Genomic DNA, 26,513 nt, shown 5'->3' on the forward strand with positions numbered 1-26,513 from the left:
GATCACCTGAGGTCAGGAGTATGAGACCAGCCTAGCCAACATGGTGAAACCCTGTCTCTTCTAAAAATACAAGAATTATCTGGGCATGGTTGTGCGTGCCTGTAGTCCCAGCTACTCGGGAGGCTGAGGCAGGAGAATCACTTGAACCTGGGAGGTGGAGGTTGCAGTGAGTGGAGGTCGCACCACTGCACTCCAGCCTGGGCGACAGAGCAAGGTTCCATCTCAAAATAAATAAATAAATAAAATTAAAATAAATAAAATAAAACGATAAACCATTTCACACCCAACAGGATAGCTGAAAGTAAAAACTGGCAATATCAAGCCTTCGTGAAAATTTGGAACAACTGATGTGATAGTTAAATTGTACAATAATTTGCAGAATTATTTTGACAGTTCATTGCATTAATCTTTTAACTCAGAAATTCCATTTCTTGAGAAATGAAACATATGCCTACCATTAGGACAAAGGATGAACCAATTGTAGTAAAATTATATAATGAAATATTACTCAGTAATACCCATGTTATAGTAAGACAATCTTCAGCATATTATTTCTTCTGTATCAGTAAATGGATGCATTATTCTAGTTTATTTCCCATTTATTCATACAACAGTACTTAAGAATCAAGTTGGTTCTTCATATATATCCCATATGGAATCTTTCAGCAATACTGCTAACAGTATTTCCAAAATACCTACTAATTCTATCTTCTTTCCATGTATATTGCTACCACTTCAGTGCCAACTGCTGTCATATCTTACCTGAATTATTATAATAATTTCATTTTGGCCTTTTTCTGTTCTCCCCAGTGATCCAGACTTTAGTCATATTCTTGCTGTTTCTCTAATATCAAGCATCTTTCTCTCATCACTCTTCAAACAGGGCATGGTTGATGTATTGCCTTTCAGACAGACCCACACCAAGCATTCCTTGGGGTTAGGACAGGAGGATACATGGAAAGCCACAGACATCATGTCCAAATGACCAGCTAACAAACTATTAAATGGAATGTATTATATCATGTTAATCTTCCAAACATAGCTTTGTAACAAAGAAATTAAATTGTGCATATGTAGACCTATAGAGTTAATTTGATTTCAGGTGGGTGAAATATCAGACAAGTGAATCTAATCTAATTATTATTACACATGTGACAGTGTTCAAGATGAAGGGCTGACAATGTTTAGGTGAGTAATAGAATAAAGGCATACCTACTTTATAAACTTTTGTATAATAATTCCATAAATTTAAATTTCTTGCTTTCACTTTAGTAATATCATTCATTGTATTGTTTTAATTAATATGTTTGCATAATTTGGAATATATTGATAGTAATGATTAGAAGAATCAAAAATAAAATTCAATTTTTTTGAATTATACAGTATTTGAATATATGTGAATATACTTTCAAATTTGTAAAAAAGAATAAAAATCGGTAATAATATAGTCAGGCTTTCAAAGAGTGATTTTTCACTATTTAAAATTATCTATTAAAATTAGAAAGACAAGAAGCAAATAATGGCTAATGATCAATTTAAAATAAAAATTATATAACATTTTAAATATATTTATATAAACACATGTATTTTAAATATATATTTAAATAAATATTAAATAAAACTACAACTTTTTGCAATTCTAAAGTTCAATGACCATCTAGTTACCAATATAAAGAAATGGTATAAGATTCCATGCATATTACATCTAAACCTACATATATATACACACACACACACACACACACGTATAAATACACACTCATCTATGTAATTCATATATATATGAGTTATATAGTTATGAGTTATATATTGCAAAATACCATCCTGATTCTTAATTTCTTCTAAATTTTCTAGAGCTTTTGCAAATAGCTCTCCAAAATTTAGAAGAAAAATATAGCAAGAAAATGGACCTATTGTAGTATAGGGAAATAATTCTTTTTCTATGCAGAGAATTTGGACATTTGTTTTTAACTGACAAAAATTTGTCTTTTTTCTTACCTAAGCAAGTCAGCTGCTCAAATATTTTATAGACTCCAACACGGTGTCCACTTCTGAAATCAACAATGAGCAATGCACAAATCTCCACTGTCTTTTTTTGAGGACATGGGGCCAAAAGAGATAGAGAACCCTTTTCCTAGAAACTGAATGCTGGCCGGGCGCGGTGGCTCACGCTTGTAATCCCAGCAGTTTGGGAAGCTGAGGCGGGCAGATTACCTGAGGTCAGGAGTTCGAGACCAGCCTGGCCAACATGGTGAAACCCTGTCTCTACTAAAAATACAAAAAAAAATTAGCTGGGCGTGGTGGCACACGCCTGTAATCCCAGCTACTCGGGAGGCTGAGGCAGGAGAACTGCTTCAGCCCGGAAGGCAGAGGTTGCAGTGAGCCCAGTTCATGCCACTGCACTCCAGCTTGGCCTACAGAGCAAGACTGTCTCAAAAAAAAAAAAAAAGAAAGAAAAAAAAAGAAAAGAAAAAGAAAAGAAACTGAATGTCATTAGTCATGAGGGTAGGAGTTTAAAATTAAAGCCCATGCTGTGCCTACAATGATAGATGCAAAGTTAGACATGCATTCATTTATTTTTGTGTGTTTTAAATAAATGCGTGTATGTATGCATATGTATTATAATATGCAGGCTCTCAAAAGCACAGAGCCTAAGGCAGGGGGTCCTCTCGCCCAGGTATAAGTTACTACAGTCAGACCACAGTACCTTCCTTAACCTTCAGTACAACTGTCACTTCTTCTGTCTCCTTGTCACTTTCTGTCATTCTCTTTTATTGTCCTTATAGTACTTCTCGTGTGAAATTACCTTATAGTTTTCCCTGTTTATAATCTGACTCCACTGACTAAAATATAAGTACTCCTATGAGAGGAGACACTTTTTCTGTATTCACCAAAGTAATTATGACAACCCAAAGCTTGCCACACATTAGACTCTCACTCAGTGTTTATTGAATGAAGAAATGAATTATATTTAACTTTGATTTATTGTGCATCAGAAAGAACAACACCCCTAAAATGAATCATTCTCTCCTCATGAATATGCTCTTCCCTTTTTTCCAGTTTTCAAATGTCATTTCCCACGAATATGGCCTTTCATTCTTCTGAAATGGGTATTAGTGTGAAAGATGAAACAAACTATTGTTCCTTGAAGTAAGAGGATATGACATTGCCAGAATATGTGATGGAGGGCATGATGAACCATTTTTCTTCCTGATATAAATTGTATCACAAGATTTCCTTGTTCTTTATAAGTTCAAACTAGTGAAATATAAGAATTGCTAATTTCTTAATTTATTCTTCAAAAATATTCAAAATAGTTACCAGAGGCTGGGAACGGAGTAGGGAGTAGGGGATGAAGAGAGGTCAGTGAATGAGTATAAATATAGACCAAAGGAAGAAGTTCTAGTATTAAATAGTGGAGTAGAGTGACTATAGTTAATAAAAATGTATTATATATTTCAAAATAGATAGAAGAGAAGATTTGAAATATTCTAAAAATCGTATCAATTGAAATCGTGGACATAGAGAGGAGGATAGTTACCAGAGGCTGTGGAGGGGAGTGGGGAGAGGTGAGGTTGGTTAATGGGTGCAAAAAATAAAGAATGAATAAGAACTACTATTTGATACAGCATTAGGGTGACTAAAGTTAATAATATAATAACTTAGTTGTATATTTGAAAATAACTTGAATGTAATTGGATTATTTGTAACTCAAAGGAAAAATGCTTGAGGGGAAGAATACCCCATTCTTTATGATGTTCTTATTTCACATTGCATGCCTGTATAAAAACATCACATATACCTCATAAACATATACACCTACTATGTATCCACAAAAATTAAAAAATAAAAAATAAATTTAAAAAATGAATGATAAATATATGAGGTGATGAGTAACCTAAGTACCTTGATTTAATTATTACATAATATATTGTGTGCATGTATCAAAATATTCCATGTATGCCATAAATATGTATAATTATTATCAATTAGAAATATTTAAAAACTAAAAAATACCAATTTTGTTTCTCTAAGACATCAAAAATTCTTAGAGCAATACAGTAAATTTCGGGGAGACCACAGACTCCAAGTCTGTGATCATTTGAATAAGCACAGCCCAAAATTTATCTTTGTGTTTATCTGTTGAATAGGAGGTTGCCAAAAATGTAACAATGTCAGGAGTATTTCAAATAGGAGATTTTGGAAAAGCAGCTGATTTCACTTGCTCAATAGCTATTTGTACAGCAAGATAATATGCTAACTTCTATGTTTCTTATCTATTTCCAATGCATATCTGTCCAGGACACATCTGGAAAATTTAATCATTAGTCCCTGTTACTGTTGTTGTCTGAGAGTAATAATAAGTTTAAGTAAGAAAGTCCTGCCATATAATCTAAGTCATAAATTTAACTTTGCTATTTACACACACATGTACACACATGCACAAGAGAAGTGAGGTTTCATTGAGTGCACGTAAACAATGACTATTCACCTCCTCAAGCATTTTTTACATGTGCGAGAAAATCTGTAATTTCCAGAAAAAATGGGAGCCAAGCCTTTGAGATATTTTCTTTCAGCTTTTCAAGTTAGTTAGGTAGGTAAAAAGAATAAGATTAAAAGAAGAGCTCTAACATTCTTAAAGTATACAGATAAAATACATGCATACAAATATATATACAAACATACACATAAATAATTGTTTTCAGCTTTGCTAATAATAATTTTTATAAAATTATGACAGTATTTCTCAAGAATAGACCCCATATCTGAAGGCAAAAAAATACATTTAAGATCCTGGTGTAAAGTAGTTGATAAAAATTGTAACGTAAATGGGCACGGCCATGTGCAGTGGTACACGCCTGTAATCCCAGCACTTTGAGAGGCCAAAGCAGGCGGATCACTTGAGGCCAGGGGTTCAAGGCCAGCCTGGCCAACATGGTGAAACCCCTGTCACCAAAAATACAAAAATTAGCCAGACATGGTGGCGCATGCCTGTAATTCCAGCTACTTGGGAGGCTGAGACAGGAGGATCACTTGAACCCCAGAGGCAGAGGTTGCAGTGAGCAGAGATTGCACCCCGGCACTCCAGCCTGGGCGATAGAGTGAGACTCTGTCTCCAAAAACAAAACAAAACAAAACAAAACAAAAACCCAAGAACAAATAAGTAGGCACATGCCTATGCTAAAATTTTAGTCTTCCTGAAAGCAAAATGTAGTTTACTGAAAACTGAATTTGAAATATCTGGCAGCAGTCTCATATATTTGTTGTTGAATTTGATGAAATGATATCACACCACCCATTTTCACATCCTTTAGTTTTATATCCACTACCCCAATGCATTCATAAACACATGATTAGAAAAAAGTTCAACCAAATACATTATTTGCAACTTTTATTTCCCTGGCCCACCATAAACAATGTGTAACAAAGGGGCCGAATTTAGTCATTTCTCTATGCCTTCCCTTTAGAGCTGTTCAATCAAACATTCACCAAACATTGAGAATGTTGTGACAAATATAGTGCCAAATGCTAAAGAAACAAAATCGACATCTTTCCTGATTTTAAGGAGCTCACATTATAGTGGGCTAAATAAGTACTTCAACAAATAATAAGGCTGGACATGGTGGCTCATGCGTATAATCCCAGCAGTTTGGGAGGCCAAGGCGGGTGGATCACTTGAGGCCAGGAGATCAAGACCAGCCTGGCCAACATGGCAAAACCCCGTCTCTACTAAAGATACAAAAATTAGCTGGACGTGGTGGTGGGCGCCTGTACTCCCAGCTGAGGCAGAGAATCGCTTTTACCCGAGAGGCAGAGGTTGCAGTGAGCAGAGATTATGCCGCTGCACTCCAGGCTCGGTGACAAAGCAAGACAAAGCAAGACTCCATCTCAAAATTGTAATAATAATAATAATAATAAATATTTAGTATAATAAATGTTTCATTAAAGTAGATAAGATGGAAAGTGACTGGCACTTTGCCTAAATGAGTTCACCAATTTCAGTCATTTGGATACCATCTTCCTGATATTTGCTCTTTTTGGATATATGAACTATAATTTCTTTAACATTCTTTCCATATATTGACCCATCATTTTGTATTTTCTATCATAAAAGAAATATTGTATAACACCTGTGTGTGAAAACATATCAATTGCCACAAAAAAAGTGACTTTAAAAATAATCTCAGTGCAAGCAGTGTTATAGAGTTCTGGCTAAATGCTGTCACCTGCCCAGGCTCTGAATTTGAGATCTTCTTCCTCTGGGTTAAAGAAGAGAGTTTAGCAATGCCAGGGAATTTTGAAAGACTCCTGTCACCAGACTGAGGCTTCTGCCTGATTTGATCAGAAGTTTGAAAGAAATTGAAAAGGGAATCATTGTCTCACAATGTAATTCACAACTATTTTTGTTTTCAGTTTGTTCTCTCTGTTTTTGTGTTTCTCTGTTTGAATTTTTCTATCTTCCTGTAGTAACTGAACATTTCCTAAAATCTCATTTTCATTCATCTACACTGTTTTTGAATGTATCTTTTATACACAAAATAGTGCAATTTTTAAGTGGTTGATCTGTGTATTACTATATATATATATATATATACACACACACACATGAATTTATCACAGTCTACTTGTGTCATCATTTTACATCCTGTGAAATTATCCTTTTATTTACCTTTAATTCCCCAATTTATAAAATAATTTCCTTAAATATTTCCTTTGTATACATTTAGAACCACAGCAGAGAGTTTTATAATTTTTGCTTCAACCAGCATAATTTAGAAACCATACTTTAGAAAATTCAAGAGGAGAAGAAAAATCTATTGTAGTTACATATAGTTTTGCTAACAGTGTTCTTTCTCCCTTCCAAGGTTTCTTCTCTTTTGGCTTGTTTTTGTTTAGATACCATCCTTTAGTCATTCTTCTTCTGCAGGTCTACTGGTAACAAATTCTCTTATTCTTCTTCGTCTGAGAATGTATTGATTTCCCACTTCATTTCTGAAAGACATATTCAGAATTTCTTAGTACTTGAAGAACATTGTGCCATGGCTTTGTCACCTCCATGCTTTCTCATGAGAATTCCGCTCCACTGTCATTCAAATTCTATTTTCCCTATAGGAAAGTTGTCATTTTTCTCTGACTGCTTTCAAGATTTTCTTGTCTTTAGTTCCCAGAGGTTTAATTACAATGTGTCTAGGCATGGATTTCTCAGAGTTTATTCTATTTGGCGTTTGTTTCTTGAGTCTATTGGTTTATGTCTTGGCAAATTTGGGAAGTTTCTTTTAGTACTTCTTAAATAATGCCCTCTTTTTCCTTTTTTTCTGAAACTCCAGGGATGCCAGTATTATCTTTTGCTATTGTCCCACAGACCCTTGAGACTCCATGTTCATTTTCTTTTCAGTCTATTTTCTATGTATTTATTGTTCAGATTAGGTAATGTCTAATGTTCTTTCCTCCGGTTTACTGATTCTTTTCCTCTGTCTCCTATATTCTGTTGCAGAACACATCCACTGATACTTTACAGACAATTCCTGTCTCGGATTTTTTGATTAAATTGTGCCAAAATGATGTACATTTAGTATGCTCCTCCACTTACAAAGGGGCTAGGTTCTGATAAACCATTCCCAAGCTGACTTATGATAGGTTTATTGGCATGTGACCCTATCATAAAGTGAGGACATTTGGAATTTATTATATATGTCAATTTTAATATCAATTTTAATATTACTTTGGTTCTTCTTTATCTAATCAGTTTCTTTGCTGAGGATTTCACTTTCTATCTCAAGCATATTTATCATTGTTCATTGAAACATTTTTATGATAGCTGCTTTAACATCTGTCAGATAGTTCTATCATCTGTGTAATCTCTATCTTGGCCTCTATTAGTTGTCTTTTTTCACGTGGTTTCAGGTCTTCCTGATTCTCAGTATGCCCCATGATTTCGTATTAGAATCTGAAAATGTCTGTATTATAAGACTCTGGATTTCATATGAAGCGTTGGTTTTACCTGGCATTTTCTGATACCACCCTGGCTGCAGAAGAGGAGTGGCACATGGTTACTTCCAGGTGGAGATAGAAATCCATTTTCCTCACTCAGCCTCACACATAAGAAGGAGGATTCCTCATGACTGCTGGTCGGAGGTGAGGATTCCTGATTCCCATCTGGCCTCCACTGACACCACTATGGTAGTGGCCATGAGGGACCACTAGGTGATAGTGGAAATCTTGACTCTTTACTAGGCCTCATGTGACACCACCTCAGTGGCTAAGCAGCAAGATGCCTCATGATTGTGATGTGCAAGTGGATCCATGTTCCCCAGGAGTTTCCACTGACAGTCCCTACCCAGCATTCTCTGACCCCACACTGGTGGAGCTGCTGGGTAACTCATTACAGCATCACAAGTGTGGAAGTTTAAATTTCCCACTTGGCCTTTGCTGATGTGAGTGGAGGAAGTTTCCAGAGGGGTGTTCAATCTTTTGGCTTCCTGGGGCCACACTGGAAGAGGAAGAATTGTCTTGGGCCACTCATAAAATACACTAACACTAACGACTGCTGATGAACTAAATAAAATCACCCCAAAAATCTCATAATGTTTTAAGAAAGTTTACGAATTTGTGTTGGGCCACATTCAAAGCTATCCTGGGGCACATGAGACCAACAGGCCACAGGTTGGACAAGCTTACTATATTCTATAGTAAAAGTAATCTTACCTATTTAAGGGGGAAGTGCCCATTTAGAAAAAGATTCATTAAAAGGAAAGTAGGTCCAAATGACATACTACTTTAAAAGATATCATGAGTGAGAGTAAATAATATTAAAGAATTTAGACAAATACACTCAAAGCTGATGTGTGAACTAATGGTGCTTGAAATAATTATAAGTTGGAATGGGGCTGTACTAGTAGGCAGAACTGAGTAACTTACATCATTTCTGTGGCCAACTGAATCAGAAAAACAAATTGGAGATAATTCTACTTGACCACCTGTAGCAATCATAAGCTGTTATGCTGTAAAAACACAATCTCAGTGGCTCAAAGCAGTGCAGGTTTATTTCTCACTTGCTTATGTTCCGCTGTATATCTATCTGGAAGACTCTCCAAGGGAGATGTCTTTCATAAGGTGGCTCAGCTTCGTATCTCCATTTCAACACCAGCTACCACCACATGTCATCAAGCTAAGAGAACGCTATCAATTAATCATTAAATACTCACTTCCCAGGAGTAGTCATATTTACTTAAATGTCACTGACTAAAAGGAGGTACATGACCTGACTCAAGAGGCATGAAATTGTAATCCCTTTCTGCGGCTAAAAGGAAGAGAACCATACATATTGGTGAGCATCATCAATATCTACCACACTAACCTTCCTTGCTGGACCATTGTAAAGGGTAAAAATGAATAATGTATTTAATTCCCTCTGCCTAGTTACTGAAACAGGATTTATTCCAGTATATACAGGTATATGATTAGAGAAGACAAATCATCTTTTGCTCCTGGAGGTGAATCTCAATTAGTCTTCCAATAATGGTAATTAATTCCTCTGGCTTCAGTAGTGAAGGACTTCTGCTGTACATTTCTAGAAAATATTCATTGCCTTTAATGAGGAACTTAGAGACAAGATATATCCTCTTTTCCCCTTCGTCCTTTCTGACTCGGTTATAGGAAGACATGAAGGTGGAAGTCGCAGGATTCACCTTGTGATTACAGGAGAGGAGCTAGAGGACAAAGTCCACCATGCTCAGAGAGGTAGAGTAAAGAGCTGTTAAAAACCTGAATCCTTGGTGGTGGTGTTGAACCGCTGACCCTGTATATTGGCTATGCTGCTACACGAGATCACAAATTTTCTTTGATGTTTGAGTCTCTTCTAGCTGAGCCTTCTCTTATTTTGGACAGAGTTTGGGGAACATCTTGTGAATTATTCTAAATATATAAAAAGAGTTATTATACAAGCCATTAAATATGTTTGCCTAGTATGAAAAGGTTTTTGAAATGACATCCGGAAGTATATTATTTTCTCAATTTTTGCCTCCAATAATAAAAAGAAAATGGCAGCATAGCCCCATCTCCCCATCTTTAGGGCTGTGATAATTTCCCGTAGTAAAGCTAAACAGTTTCATGGAACTAGATGGTTCTTAGTAAAGGAAAGTCCATGGATGCTTCTGCTTTTATGAACTGTGTGAATCTAGAGAAGTTCTGTTACAGAGGCCAGTTGTTGACTGATTAGCAAGTGGTAACATCACTGTGTTAAGAAAGGGGTGGATTGTTTTATGAAGATCCCCAAGGCCTGAATCTTTTGGCACCACTAACTGCTGGTGCTCCTCCCTCAAACATTAGCTTTAGCCTTTGGAAGGTTGATACTCCCAGTGGGTGAGCATTGACGTACAGCCAAGATAGTGTGTGAAGTCAGTAATGCACTTTTAAACATTTTGGAATTTAGCTTCAAAGCTGAAGCCTCAATTAGAGAGATTAAAGGTAACTGAAACATGATTTAAGTCATCCTTCCCTACACTCTTCTAGTATAAGCAGAGCCATTCTCATGTCAGGCTCTTTGAAAATCCACTCAGAGAAGCGTTAATCAATTCAGTTACTTATTGGTCATTTATTAGGTAGAATGCTGGGCCTTTTAAACAAAATAAAGTTAATGAGACTTGGTCCTGGTCTTCAGGGAAGTCACAAACAGCTCATCAAGGAATATAGAAAATAAGGGCAAATAATACAAGAAGAGAAATGACAAGGGTTTCAGGAGTGAAGTAAATAAGGAAAGAAGAGGTTTAAAATCTAGGAGTGATGTGCTTGGGGGAATTACAAATGTTTGTGCAGAAAGTGACCTTGAGATGGGTCATGAAGAAATGAATGGATTTAAACCTAAGAAGCCACAGTCACGGAGAAATTTATCATTGCAACGTAATTTAGAACAAGAGATTTGTGTTTGAACCAACATGGATTTGCAAACTTTGCTCTCTAAGAAACGAGTTAATCACATTGAGTCTGTTTCTTCACTTTAAAATGGGTATAATAATCCGGGCACAGTGGCTCACGCCCGTAATCCCAGCACTTTGGGAGGCCGAGAAGGATGGATCACGAGGTCAGGAGATCAAGACCAACCTGGCTAACACAGTGAAACCCCGTCTCTACTAAAAATACAAAAAAAATTAGCCAGGCATGGTGGTGCCCGCCTGTAGTCCCACCTACTCAGGAGGCTGAGGCAGGAGAATGGCGTGAACCCGAGAGGCAGAGCTTGCAGTGAGCCGAGATCGCGCCACTGCACTCCAGCCTGGGCAAGCTACTGCACTGCAGCCTGGGTGACAGAGCGAGACTGTCTCAAAAATAAATAAATAAATAAATAAATAAATAAATAAATAAATAAATAAATAAATAAATAAATATTAAAAATGGGTATGATAATACCTTATAAACTTAATTAAAAAGTAAATTCTATGCGTCATGTAAAGGTACTAGTGTCTGACCTACCCTTTATTTTAAAAATAGTAACTATTACCATTATTTGCATCTAGCTTCTCAGAAAAGGTGACATTGAGATGAACTCTTAAAGAATTACAGCAGATGGAAGTGTGGGTAAAATATATTATAGATGACTGAACAATAAAACTGAAGACCTTTTGGTTGGGTACACAGAAGAAAAGGGTAAAATGCAAGTGTGACTCTAAGAATGGGATCTGGGAAGACCAAAGTTGCAATCAAGGTGCCATAATGTAGTTTAGTGAGCTGGTTATATCTGCATCATATAACTATATAGCACAGACAATGATAAAAAAAAAAGTGTCAACCTAAACAATCTAACAGTGAGATACAAGAGAAAAGCTATATAGCTGCTCAGCATCACTAGAGAAACCTTCTTATTTTGATTTAATTTTCTAAGAATCTCCAATATAGAAGAGAATTCAGAGCTTTATGAACGTAAACATTTGGGTCTGTTTCCAGAGATATTTGTGGACATTATAGTTGTATGTTAGGTGCTGTGCTGAAAATGCATGACACACATGCTGAGACCTCCTTCACCCACTGATTCTAGCTCCACCCAAGTACACACAGACAGCATGACTACATACTCCTAGTGGGTTTTGCATGACACACATGCTGAGACCTCCTTCTTCACCTACCTACTCTAGCTCCTCCCAAGTACACATAGACAGCATTACTACATACTCCTAGTGGGTTACATCTCACTGTAGACTTGAATCTCATTGTAGACTTGTATCTTTCTGTACACAGCATGCTAAGTGACCTGTAGCACTGAGTTGAAGATGAAACTAGTTGCACATCTGTTTTAGTCTCTTGTTAATTTGTTGGATCTTGAACGTATGGAGAAATGGCAAAATTAAAATTTTTGAGCTGTGGAACTGAAGCCTGGGCAGAAAGATGTGATAGAAGAAGGCAGGAGGGATGAGGCAGAGAGAGAGCTTAGAGACACCTGAAGCTTAACCTGATTTGCCGTTGCTGACTTTGAAGGTGGTGGTAAGGGGCCATAAGCCAAAGAGTGTGTGTCACCCCTGAAAGAAGAGAATGGTCCCCAGCTGACAATTGTCAAGATCATGGGAACCTCTTAGTTCTACAACTACATGTATTCTGCCAACACGGTGAATTAATTTGGAAGTGAACTTATCTACAGAGTTTCCAGAAAGGATCACAGCCCTGCTGATACCTTGAAATCAGCCTTGTGAGACTCTGAGGAAAGAACCAGCTAACCCATACTATACCCAAATTTTGACCACCAGAAACTGAAATAATAAATTTGCATTCTTTTAAACTTATGAGTTTGTGGTTATTTGTTACAGCCGCAAAAGAAAACTAACCTACAATTGAATAATTCCCTAGGAAATTTGTCTTGACAAGTGAGTACCATGAGAAAATACCCTATCTCAGTGTCTTCAAACCACAACAAGCAACAGAGTACTCACTGAACACGCAGACAGGCAGAAAGCTTGAGTTTCCTCCAGTACAAAGTAAGGATTAATATACATGGAAATTAGGTTTCTGAACTCACGGAGCATAGAAGGCCTCTCTGTACCCGAAGCATGATAGCATGTGAATACAGCTGCAATTTCCTGGTCTAAACTTCCCAGTGTCAGCTCTGAAGGAATGGAAAGCAGGAATCAATCAAAGGAAATAGAAAATCTAATTAGCAAGATTAATCAAGATAGCTCACAGCTAGTTTTCTGCTCTGTATAGTCATAGATAATAAGGATACAATGCATAAAACTACAGCTATATTCCCACATTCATGAGAATTATTACATAACAGGTGTTTCCCAGTCAGGGGAAACAAGAGTGTAGAGGGTGGGATGGGGCGAAAAGAGCTAGGAATAATAATTTTGTGGCTTCTTTCTACTGGCTAGATGGCTAGATTGCAAGAACTCCAGCTGGCTTCCTCTTCTTGCCACTCACCCACAGTTCTAGTACTTTCTGCTTCTGTCAGATGACTAAGGAATTGAGACCAATACATTTCACTTTCACGTTGATGCTAGCATTAAACAAGTGATATCATGCATATATTGTCTGGCTTATACAATGTGGCTCTTCCTCATCCTCCTTCTCTGCCCCTTCCTAACCTCCTCCCTCATACCCCTCCTTCTTCTTCTTTCCATCACATTTGTTGACCACTTACCACATGCCAGACATGTTGTGGACATTACCTCAATGTTGACAAAAGCACCCTATAAGGTAGGTAGCATGACTATCCCATTTTACAGATGAAGATGCTAAGAATTATACAGGTTAAATAGCTCGCCTGAGGTCTGAACCTGGGAAGTGATGCTGGATCTCTAGAAGACTGACTTCAGCCTCCATGTGTTTTATCACACACTATAGGTTTTTCCTGTTACAGGTACCCTGAATCCTCTGTCAAGTGGCATCCTACAGCTGTTCTGCTTTTGGCCTAACCCTGGATAACACGCTTAGAAAGTGGCACAACCTTGAGTTTCAGAAAGTGAAAGGTACCTTGAGCCCCTGTTCAGGTGCTGAATCATAGCCTCCTAACATATGCTTTTGTCTGCACCAGTGTGGGACCCGGATATTTCACTCTTCCCACAAGCAGGTCTTTAGGTTCCCAGAGGCCCAGGGGTCCACTCCATGTCTGCCTTTTACCCACCATTCTGAACTTGGGGCTCTGCTTGGCATCCCTTATTCTCTCTACCTGGCTTCCTTCTCCTGCCTCTTCAAAGGGACTGTCTCTGGATGCTGCCTGCAAAAGGACTCCTGGCTCTTGATCCTAAGGCTTACGTCTCTCCTCTGCCGCCTCACTCAGCCTACCTAGCCCAGCAACTTAGAAACAGAGCTTCTGTCCAATTCTTATTTTCTGGGCTCACGGCTTGTTGAGAAGATGCTGAACAGCCCTTGACCATGCCAACCATTCTCAGCACCATACCACAGGCTTTCACTACAGCGGTCCTACTTCTCCATCCTGACTCCTTGGGTGATTTTAATTTACTCTAATTAGATCCCAAACCAAGTATCCTTATTTTAAAACTAGCTTAGCTGCTTCTCCACACTTCAGGTGTATCTCTGGAAATACATTCACTGAGTTTCATCGCTATCAACCTCCTAGGGTTCTCTCCCTCACTCACACTTCCCTCACCCAGAGAAAGCATTTTATTTTCTGCAACCAACTCACATGCCCAGATTGGAGTTTCATTCCACTTGGTCTGCATTTCAGCACTTCCTTTTTTAACCTAATCTGAGGCTTTAAAGCAACCATTTGTTTAAAAAGCAGCAAATAAATATGGTAAAAAGTTAAAACCGGACAAAGGGGTTTTAATGAATAGCATACTTCCCACTCCATTTGGCCAAAGAAGCCACTTTGAACTGTTTCTGCTCTCCCTGCTCATACGGGTATTGTGTTTGTGTGTGTACGCATATATACTCATTCATGTATATTCTTTTATTTTAAATACATGAAGCACATTATACACAATATACAATATTTTGTGTTTTTTTTCTCGTGTTGGAGCTATTGTCTTATTAGCATATGCAGAAAGCTCTACCTCATTTTTTAACAGCCATCTAAAGATCATTATTTACCTAGCTGTACCCTAGGTTTTTCAATAGATCCCATATTAATGGATATTTAAGTTGTTTGTTGCTTTTTTGCTATGATATCACTATTTTAGTAAATATATTTTATATATATATAGTGTGTGTGTATATATATGTATATACATATAATGTCTCCAATCAGTGTTTCAATTTCCTTTCTCTCTATTCCCTTTATATTATACGCTTATGTAATTACATTTAGTTCTTTTTTTTTTTTTTTGAGACAACATCTTTTTCTGTCACCCACGCTAGAGTGCAGTGGCACCATCATGGCTCACTGCAGCTTCGACCTCCCAGGCTCAAGCAATTCTCCCACCTCAGCCTCCTGAGTAGCTGGGATGACAGGTGCATGCCACCATGCCCAGCTAATTTTTATTTTTATTTTTTTTTCTTTTTCAAAATGGGGTCTCGCGACATTGCCTAGGTTGGTCTCAAACTCCTGGGCTCAAGCAGTCCTCCTTCCTGGGTCTCTTAAAGTGCTGGGATTACAGGTGTGAGCCACCATGCCCACCCTATTTATTTCTTAACTCATTTATTGATGATCTGCTTTCTCCACTAAACTATAATCTCCTTAAAGGCAGGAACCTCATTTTTCTGTCATTGCTATATTCCTGGAAACCCAAATAGTGTCTGGAATATAGGATATATTAAGTTAGTTTTTTGAATAAATGAATCAATGAAGAAAGACATTCTTATATATTATTTAGAGTATACCCGTGGGATAAAGTCCTATAAGCGGGGATGTGAATTTAAAACATTTCCTGGTATTGCCACGTGTCCCTTAAGAGAGGCTGTGCCAATGTATAGTTTACCATGAATGCTGGAGAAGGCTTGTTTTCAGTCATCTTTTTCAACCCTTATGTGACACTGAGCAGGAGAATAGGGTCTGTGGGCAGGGAACATAAGGCCAATTCATGCTGACTTACTAGAACTAAATCAAATGGAAACACTTCAGCTATGACAGAAAATATCCTCTCCATTTACACAGGGTGTACACCGAGTAAATGACTTGGTAACTTTCCTTCATCCTTTTCATTTACATAGGGCATACACCAAGTAACCGATGGAAACCTCTAGAGGGTATTTAGACCCCAGGAAATTCTGTAACCGGGCTCGTGAGCCCCTACGCTGAGGCCTGCTCCCACCTTATGGAGTGTACTTTCATTTTCAATAAATCTCTGCTTTTGTTGCTTCATTCTTTCCTTGCTTTGTTTGTGCATTTTGTCCAGTTCTTTGTTCAAGACGCCAAGAACCTGGACACCTTCAACCGGTAACATATTTTGGTGAGCCTTCAACCAGTAACAACACTTTTTGATCTTTGCCAATCCTACAGGCAGTTCTGCGCTAAATATTATAGGGTCAGAAACTTTTTCCCACCCACTAACCAAGTCCTTTACCTCTAGCACTTCAAATCCCTATTCACAACTTCCCTCGCCTCACAGATGCTCCTTGGCCTCCCCCCCGGGACTATGGTGCTCATCCTGGTGACCCAGTCGCCTGCTAGATGACAGACTCAGGGATGGTGGCCACACAGGCCTGGAAGCAGGCTCTGGCCTTTGGGGCAGGGAACCCCAGGGTCCCTCATTCAGAGCGTGATCTAAAAGGTTTTGTGTGTGTGTGTGTGTGTGTGTGTGTGTGTGTGTGTGTGTGTGTGTGTTGTGTGTCCCCTGGGTGAGCACATCGCCTGGAGGTAGCCAAAAACAGGGATCCTACTTGGCCAAGTCTAATTTCAATACTACTAATATTGGAAAGTGTTTTAGATTCTTTCCTCAAAGCTGAGGTGAACATTTTTCATATATATGTCTTTCTTTTGAAATAAATCACTGAGCACCAAGCCTAGTTCCCTCGCAGCTCCTAACAAGAAACAAAACAGTAATGTTTACAGACATTGAAAACACTGGAGAGAATGAAGGAAATGTCTTCTTTAATATGAACATTACTATACTTTTTAAAGCCAGTAAGTTCAGAAAAAATCCAAATGGATTAGTGTGCTACTACTTTGTAGGTAATTAATATATGGGACCTCTTATCCCAAGGGTACAGTTTGATAATACAAAATGCTATATATTCCTCTCAACTGAGGGACTATATTCCCAAACATATTGTTGCAAAACAAATTGCTGTTAAAAATTATATAATTTTAAGATAAAGCAATGATTAGTAAATAGAAACATAATTGCAACTATCAAAGAAAGCCCTTATATATTTCATGTATGTCAAAATAAAAAGGATACATTTTCAATACATTACCTAATAAAATTGTCAATGACATTTTGCCCATCTTAAATTAGGAATGTTGGACAAAATAAAATTTATTTTCATGTATTATGCTTTACTTTGAAGAAACTTTTCTATTTCCTTCTCCTACAGTTTTAATGAGATGGTTGTAAATTTGGTACATTTTGTAGGGAAAAAAAATCATTCAGTACTTCTCAAACTATTTGTGGAAAAGGTCATTTTTATCCACAAATCAATCCTTAACCAATATTTTTGTAAAACAAAAGAACGAATCACTAGAAATGTATAATATAAAAGGTACAAAACAACAAAGAAAAAGACATACAAATTATGTCAATATGTTTTATAATCAAAAGAAACAAACTGTTATATATATATTTTTTTCTTTCTTTTTACAAGAGCACAAATCCACTTTTACTTGTTGACTTTTCACTAGTTTAAATCCTTGAGGGGTACAGCGTCACTTGGATTCTGTGTCCAATAGCCTAAGCAGGAAGATTGCTTCGGAATATGGCACTAACCATGCCACTGTTTCCATGGGCCTGAGTTACCTTTCCCCAGATTACTCTGGTTTTGTTTGGTTTGCTGCCAGGAGTCACTGTGTTGTTCTTTGCTTTGTATACATAGTACATCTCTTGCCCAAATAGAATTCTGTTTCATCTCAGGCATAAACACCTTCAATTTTAAGAAGAGATGTGTGCACCCTTTGGTTCTGGAGACCCCACTTATAGACAGCAAAAATGGCCTTGGACCACAGGCTTCCAGATAATATTTCCTTTTAGAAGTCCTGTTCCCAGCAGGCCTCCACAGGATCCAAGATGGCAGAAAGAGGAAGACGAGCTATTAATTTTCTTAAAGCTTATTCTCAATGTCTATTCTCCTCCAGCAGACAGATAACAAACCTTTAGAAATCAGTTCTGATCTACAGAGCATAGGCATCTTCCAGAGCTTGATTCCTTGTCCATATATTCCATTCCTTTTAGACTTTCTATAAAGTTTCGACTGTCACTTTTGGGACCCTGTTTAAATTCTTTCTTTATTCGTCCTAGAAAATCAAAGTAACTTGTGATAGATAAAGCTTTGGATGACCTTGATTTAAACCAATAGCTGGAATTTAGTTGGTAAATGCTTTTCCCCATTTTGACTCTGCTGACCAGCAGATTTTGGAAAGCCACAGAGCACACGTCGCAGCCCTATCAGGCTCCCTCCATTCATACCCAGTTCATCTTCCCAGACAGGCTCTCAATGGCATTTCTAGGACTCAGGACAATTTTTATTTAATTTCCTTTATTTTTCCCAAAGTTGAAATGTAAAACCGTTACCCCCACTCTTCTATTCTCTTTCCCTCCATTTTTCTCTCTCCAATATTTTATTCTCATTTTTTTCTAATGCTCTACAAGAAAAGCAACATAAAAATTAGTACCTAGTGAACACAAAACTCTCCCAGTTGAAGTTGTAAACTGATGAAAACCTCTATAAATGAGAATCTTAAGTAAAGGAGGAACTCATAGTTAGCAAAATTAATTACCTAAAATTAACTTTAGATATAAAACATTTTCACTAAAATTTGTGGAAGAGAGATCTTCAATGGACTGTAACAAAAATCCCATGTCTGAAGAACTTTCCTAAAGCTTTAGTGTTTTAATCGGGTAACTAGGCATGTCTACACTAGCTAAATGGGTCTTAGGTGTGATATGATTTATCGATCTTGTTTTTATAGATAGGTAAAAGTTAACTTTTAAGCTCTTTACAACTGCACAGCCAGCAGTAAGTTCTCCCTTGGAGATATTCAGTAGAAAGCGCTATTGGAGGATCAAAGCCTCCCTGCTCTGAGGCTAGTTTGGGCGATAACAATCGGTGTGAACTTTATCACACCACTTCGTTTGGAGCTTCTGACTTGCCGTTTGTTAAATAAAGACAGTAAAACCTTTCAGGGAGGAGTGCAGATCAAATGAAGTGGTATGGTTGAGATTTAAAAGCAAAATCACCTCCCTGCAATGAAACCGTCACTAGTGACTAATGACTTCATGAGAATTTAATCTGAGGTTTTCATTGAGCATATGCTGTCTGCCAGGCTTTGTTCTAAGTGCTTTACACGCATTAACTCCTGTGATTTTCAGAACGACATGATAAGGCAGGTACTATATTCATTCTCATCTTGCATTTGAGCCAACCAAAGAACATTGAATGCCAAAATGGATTAAATCATTGACTCAGGAACACATGCCTAGGGAGTCAAAGTGCTGGGATTTGAACTAAAGGAAGTTCATAGTTAATATTTTTAACACTATGCTATGCGTAGCCCTGGAGATTCATGCAGTCTAATTAATACAGGCACCCAGGGCCAGGCGCGGTGGCTCATGCCTGTAATCCCAACACTGTGGGAGGTCAAGGGAGGCAGATCACTTGAGGTCAGGAGTTGGAGACCAGGCTGACAAACATGGCGAAACCCCATCTCCACCAAAAATACAAAAATTAGCTGGGTGTGGTGGTGCATGCCTGTAATCCCAGCTACTCGGGAGGCTGAGGTGGGAAAATCACTTGAACTGGGAGGTGGAGGTTGCAGTGAGCCGAGATTGTGCCACTGCACTCCAGCCTGGGCGAAAGAGTGAGACCCTGTCTCAAAAATAAATAAATAAATAAATAAATAAATAAATAAATAATTTAAAAATATGGGCACCCAGATGTCATTGTCAACTTGGGTTGGCAAGTCCTGGCACATTTACCTCTTGAATATTTAAAAAACCTAACCCTTGCTCTGAACTTAGTCCCATTGTGTTCATTCAGGTCACTAGCTCCTACATTAGTAAACAATTATTCAGTAATCAGTCACTATCAGGCATGTGGGAGATGTTGGAGGGCATCACAGTGAAGAAGTCACATTCACCACCACAGTGGTGCTTATTATTTCCATAAGGAAGACAACATTGAATGCATATGTACAGAATAAGAAAATAATTATTTGACAGTGACAAGTGCTATGAGGGAAAATGCCACTATCATCTTGTGCCTAGACTTCTGTAACAACCTCTTCATTGATCTGCCTGCCTCTAGTATTGTTCCATGCCAATCTGTTGAGCACAAAATGCAGTCTGACCCATCCAAAAGCAAATCTGACCATTTGATGATCTTGCTTAAAGTCTCCCATGCCCCTGTGCCATCACTCATAAGGTCAATCTAAGCTCCCTGGTAACTGGCTTCTACTTCCCTCTTCAGTTACTTCCCATATTCTTTGCTTCTGGATTTTATGCCACATTAATTAGACTTCCCTGTAGGCACTACTCTTCTATGCATACACCATGTTCCTACTTCTGTGCCTTTGTGCAGGTTGCCCTCTCTACTAGAACCCCTTCCACCCTTCATCTCCTGTCTGATGTTTACCTTTCAAGAATCACTGCTTCTAGGAGGACAACCCCGACACAAGTTAAGAAGGACTGAAAGCAAACACATTGGGGTTTTCATTCCTTGACCAAGTATTGTGTCTTTGTGTTATTTTCACCACTGCATAGAGGTGCCAAGGGCAATACCTAGAATGCAATTGACACTCAGCATATATTTGCAGAAACGAACCAGAGAAGTTAGCAGATTCTGTCATCTCTCCCAAGTCAGTAGTCCCTATCCCATTTCTCTCCCACTTGCCTACTGAAGGAGGATATTTATAGCTAAATCTTAATGAATATAATCAATATTTTTTCCAAGTACCATTCTCAGGTAAACACTGACTCTTGCTTCACCCCAGATTAGGCACCTCAAGCCCACAGGTCTGGGAATATTCTTGCTCTTTATAATACTTATTATCCACACATTTGGAGATACAGAAAACAATTTTTTACTTTCAGCAGGCACAGTGGTAAAAGGAAAAAGCATTGAAATGATTCTGCAACAATATTGCCTTCTATTTTTTATGTCAAAGATAAGTTGGAGGAGTTGAACACATAATGCAGCATGAAACAATTTTATTATATTTTATCATGTTCTAGAACCAGGTTTTACATACATTCTGGGTGTTTAATAAGCAGATTCTTTTCAGCTCTTCTGAATAAACAGGACATAGTCTCTTCTCAGTATATTAAGAAAGGCCCAGGAACACTATCCAGTAAAGACCATGGCTGAAATACAGTTTCTACTGATACATGTGATAGAAATTACAGGTGGGAAAATGAGTTGAAATTAAATATTTCTAAACAAACTTCTCCCCAATTCATTTGTCAATTTTGTTTCCTTTATGATCACATTCCCAACTAGAAGTCAGCATTTTTTGGAGTTAATTTAGATTTCCAAGGATATTTCCCAAAATTGCCATGAGATTCATTACTCAATATGCAAGAAAAATTAATGTACTAAGTTTTTACTTACATGAGTGCAATTTTAATATTTAAAGATTATGGGGAAGAAATATCATTGTACTTTTCTACCATATTCTGTGGAAATAGAAATTGAGAGCATTTTCTGCAAGTTTTAGAAATGTCTCATTGGAAAAGTTAATAAAACCAAAGAATCAACACAATTCTATAGTTTTCTTGAGGCTAAAATTGTGAGCTATGTGTTTCCTTTTTAAGACAGAAACAGAACTCAACATTAAAAGTACACTCAGCCAAGAATCATTCCCTGAGAAATAGGTTGCCTCAATCCTTCTGTACTCTGCAATAAAACGTAGCACAAGCAAATAAGAGTTTATTTACTGCTGCATAAAACTTTGGAGGAGCAGGCAAAGAGAGGAAGCCTGCTTTCGATTTCTACCATCTGGAAATATTAGAACTCAAAGCTAGGATATTTCCAATTTTCTTGTAGAATAATAAGTAATGTGTCTTCTCCACTCACCAGCTCTGCAGGCCAGAACAGATGTCATAGGAATGATGATTGTCATAGGTAAATTTCTCCACGTGAGTACACCATTCCTCAAAAACTTGAGAAAACTATTAATTTGGCTTTTTAAAATGTGCAACCCCCACACGTTTTAAATTAGAGAAGTTATGTGCAAAGTCATCATTGCTCTGTTTTATAATCCCTTGTAAACATAGAACTTAACTCTTTCACATTTATTTTTCTTAACAATATTTCTTGAAAATAAGAAAACTATTTTTCTTGAAAATAAATAAAATTATTTTTTCTAAAGAACATTTGAATAAGCAGATTAGCCCTGAGTTTCAGAATCAGCCCTCTGAAGTATTGCTTGTCATTTTGCAAGTCACTTAACCCCTTTGGAGCTTCTGTTTCTCTTTCTGTAAAACAATACTGACCACCCACCAAATTTAAGGACCTGAAGGCAACCCTAGACTTCAGAAGTGTGCCAGTGCTTAGCATGAAAATGTCATATAACTTGCAAGGAGGCAGTGTAGTCTGATGTGGAAACGGTTCAATTATCCCTCAGGAAACCAAGGTCTTTTTTTGTTCTCAATTTGGAGACTAAGTGACCTCTGAGAGGCCATCCACTCTCAGAGCTTTGTTCATTCTTAGGGCAGCCTCCAACCTCAATCACCAGTGAATTTCAAACTCTCTTCTTTGTCCTGCTGACGTCTGGTTTGGTTTGGTTTTTCTCCTATACTCTTAATGTCTCCTTCTATCAGTTTCCTTGTCCTAACTGCTACGGTTTGAATGTGTCCCACAAAGTTCTTGTGTTAGAAACTAAACCCCCAATGCAACAGTGTGAACTGTTAAAGAGGTGATTAGTTCATGAGGGCTGTGTGCTCATGAATGGATTAATGACATTACGGTGGGAGTTTGTTATAAAAATGAATTCAGCTCCTGTACACTCTCTTTTGCCATTGTGATGTCTTCCACCATGTTATGACATAGCAAGAAAGCTCTCACCAGATGCAACGCTTTTATCTTAAACTTCCCAGCCTCCAGAATTATGTGTCAAATCAAATTTTATTGTTCATAAATTATCCAGTTTGTGCTATTTTGTTATAGCAGCACAAACCAAAGACTAGCATATTTAATATTTTTTCACTAAGAAAATATGAAAATTGTTGGCCGGGCGCGCTGGCTCATTCCTGTAATCCCAGCACTTTGGGAGGCCGAGACAGGTGGATCACAAGGTCAGGAGATCGAGACCATCCTGGCTAACACGGTGAAACCCCGTTTCTACTAAAAATACAAAAAAATTAGCCAGGCATGGTGGCGGGCGCCTGTAGTCCCAGCTACTCAGGAGGCTGAGGCAGGAGAATGGCCTGAACCCGGGAGGCGGAGCTTGCAGTGAGCTGAGATTGCGCCACTGCATTCCAGCCTGGGCGACAGAGTGAGACTCCGTCTTAAGAAAAAAAAAAAAGAAAGAAAAGAAAATATGAAAATTGTTATAAGATCCTTGTGTTTCTCTTCAAAAAAGTCACTCCGAAAAAAACAAACATAAATAATAATAAATACTTGGTAAGTTCCCCAGATAAAGTTGTTTTGCAGTTTCCAAGCAATAGACCAAAACTAAGTCAAGTTTTAAAATTTCTCCCTTTTACTGTTCCTCAACCTATTTTGACCCTAGATGAAAAGCATATATTTAATTATCCATGCTATTTTAATCATAAATTAAACCAAATTTTTCACTGAGAATTGAGAAATGAATTATACTTAAGAGAAAATGGACAGAGTGTATTCAAGGAAATTTAAAGATAAATAGCAACAATAAAGTTCAGATAAGATGATCATATAAACCACATCTCACTACAATTAATTCAAAGAAGTAATTTCCATTTATTTATTGTCTTTAATTGTGATTAGGGGAAATATTACTTAACAGGACTTTTTAAAAAGTGTTTAACAATTCTATTGTTATTCAATAATTTGAGGTTTTCATACCTGCTAGTTAGAAACATGATCTTTAAAAAAACAAAAAAAAACAAAAAAAACTTTTGCAGTTATCTTCCCAAGCCAAAAAAAAAAAAAAAAAAAAATGAGAATGCAGACTTCATGGTGATAGATATAGTACACCTTCAAGATGTTTCTGCTAGGCGCATCTCTTTTGCTTCTTGGGATATTGATTACATTCGGTCCTGTACACCATTGGTAGACTCCCAAAAGTTGAATGAAGTATGGAATAGGCACTTGTGATAATAGCTTCAGGTCCGTGTCAAAGTGCTTGAATGACAAGCAGCAAAAAGTAACCAGCAGCTCATTGGCAAGAGCTTTAAAGAGGCTGTGTTCACCTCGATCCAGTGAGTTTTTCTGGAGTTGGATCATTGGATCATATTTCTCTATTAAGAGAGGAAAAAACATATAAGGAAGACAGTAAAACTCTAGGATGTTTTTAGTTGATATCAAGAAGTATACATTTAAAAATAAAATAGACAGATGTATTTGACATTAAAAAAGAAACAAACAAAATAAAAGAGAGTCCGTTATAGGGCACAGAAGTAAAAAGTTCGTCTGCAAAGAATCACAGTGCATAATTCAGGACTATGTAAATTAAACACTTTGTTATGGAGAATTCTATGTTACTCTGTTTTGCAGATTAACTCCAAAGTATGAATATACACAAACCAGAAATACAAACTGGTCACAAAAATGATAGAAGTTATAAAAATAAGTGACAAAAACAAAGCTAAAAAAAACAGAATGGCTCTAGCATAGTGCTAGAGGAAAAGAATTTTTAAAGGATTAGGTATCTACATCCTTTAGATAAGAAACAGACTAGAGAAGTTACAAAATATCCCAAGCAGCCTGAGGAATAAGAGACTTCAAAATAATATAGAAGAAGAGGATATGGGAAGACGGACAACTGTCTAGTGAGATCTTTCAGATGGAGTCCAGATAAGAAGACCTAAGGTACCTCAGCTGACAGAGAGCATTAACCACCAGATATATGAATAAAGCTACCTTGCACCTTTCAGCCCAGTCCATACAGCTGCCATCTGATAGCAACTACCCTAGTGATTCCAAGCAGGACCAGGAGAACCATGCTTCAGCTCACAGAGTTGTGAGAAAAAATAAATTGTTCTTCAAAGAATAGATCTCTTTGCAGTCTGTGTACCCCAAACAAACGGGAGGCAAAAAATTATTTGAACCTTGTTATCCTGTGCATAATAAAAGCAATGTTTACTTTATTTTATTTTACATCTATAGATAGTACTTTTGGCAAAATATCCATAAATTCCAAATTTGATAATTTGTCACTAAAGTCATTAATTTTTCATTCCTCCAGCACACAAAGTGGATTGATTATCAAGGAGTATACTATGTTTCTTTTACGACAGTTGCTTCAGCTATGAAAATTCCACTGATTCCAATTCCATAAGAAATTTTAAAACCAAGGCATTAAGAAATGCATTTTTCTATGAATCCTGGAGAAAGTTCTGAACTTCCTAATAAAACAGTCTCCATATTGTTAAAAGATCTAATGATATGAAATGATGAACAAATTCTTTCATCACAAATGCTGAGGCTGCTGAGGTTATATTATAACATAGGACATTGATTAATGACCATTTATCCATACTTCCTTAGATGTATACAAATCAAGTATATTCCAGGTGTATTCCATACCTAAGTAGGGAGGGGTTCCTTGCTCTTCATTTAAATTGTGGAGTTCTTAAGTCAGCTTGAAGAGTCATTATTTTCTTTGTGAAATTGAAATTATGGTTCTCATATTACACAAGACTTTTGCTATGACAACATAATAGTTACAGAAAGAAAAAAATCCAATCTTAAACTACCATAACATATTTAACCTATAATTGCAGAACCCTCATAGTTATAACAGGAAACAACAGCTGAAATGATGGTGGGGGAAGGGAGAATTTGTAAGACCAAGGCTGAAAGAGTATGGAAGACTGGGTCCAGAAGACAAAAATAAAGATTTTCCACAGAATTCCCATTTATTATCAGTTATTTATACCGGTTCAATATAAAATGTACCATTGTATAGCATATTCTACCTCTTCTATACTTTTTTTTTCATTTTTAATGTCTGCAACTTTTCCAGCAGCCCTGCCAATGTACCTAACAGAATCTCTTTCTGTGTGTTAGTAGCTATAATGCTCTCTTTGCACAAGCAGCTCTTAAAACAAACAAACAAAACAACCTCTATTCATTATTTTTTTCAAAATTACTCTGGACAAACCCTACCCTAACCATTGCAACAAACAAGTTCAATTCATAGAAGAATAAAATCACTCATGGTGATCAACAGCAAGCCTTGAATGCTGAACTATTTTTTTTCCTAATATTGGACAGACTATGCAGTTTGGCACCAGTAAACAGGACTCATATTGCTGACTTCCCTTTAACAGTGTTGG

General features: G+C 37.3%; 1 long non-coding RNA gene and 1 pseudogene across 1 annotated transcript in view; both read right to left on the reverse strand.

Annotated features, from left to right (window-relative positions):
* Positions 1–22,234, reverse strand: part of LOC134730944 (uncharacterized) — a 41,913-nt gene extending 19,679 nt beyond the window's left edge. The window contains exon 1 of the long non-coding RNA XR_010112878.1: positions 22,108–22,234. This is a non-coding gene — a long non-coding RNA (uncharacterized LOC134730944). The remainder of the gene's footprint in view (positions 1–22,107) is intronic.
* Positions 17,724–18,425, reverse strand: LOC134731020 (large ribosomal subunit protein eL33-like; annotated as a pseudogene).
* Positions 22,235–26,513: the final 4,279 nt, after the last annotated feature.

This window comes from Pan paniscus, chromosome 7 (assembly GCF_029289425.2).
Source record: "Pan paniscus chromosome 7, NHGRI_mPanPan1-v2.0_pri, whole genome shotgun sequence".
Taxonomy (NCBI): Eukaryota; Metazoa; Chordata; class Mammalia; order Primates; family Hominidae; genus Pan; species Pan paniscus.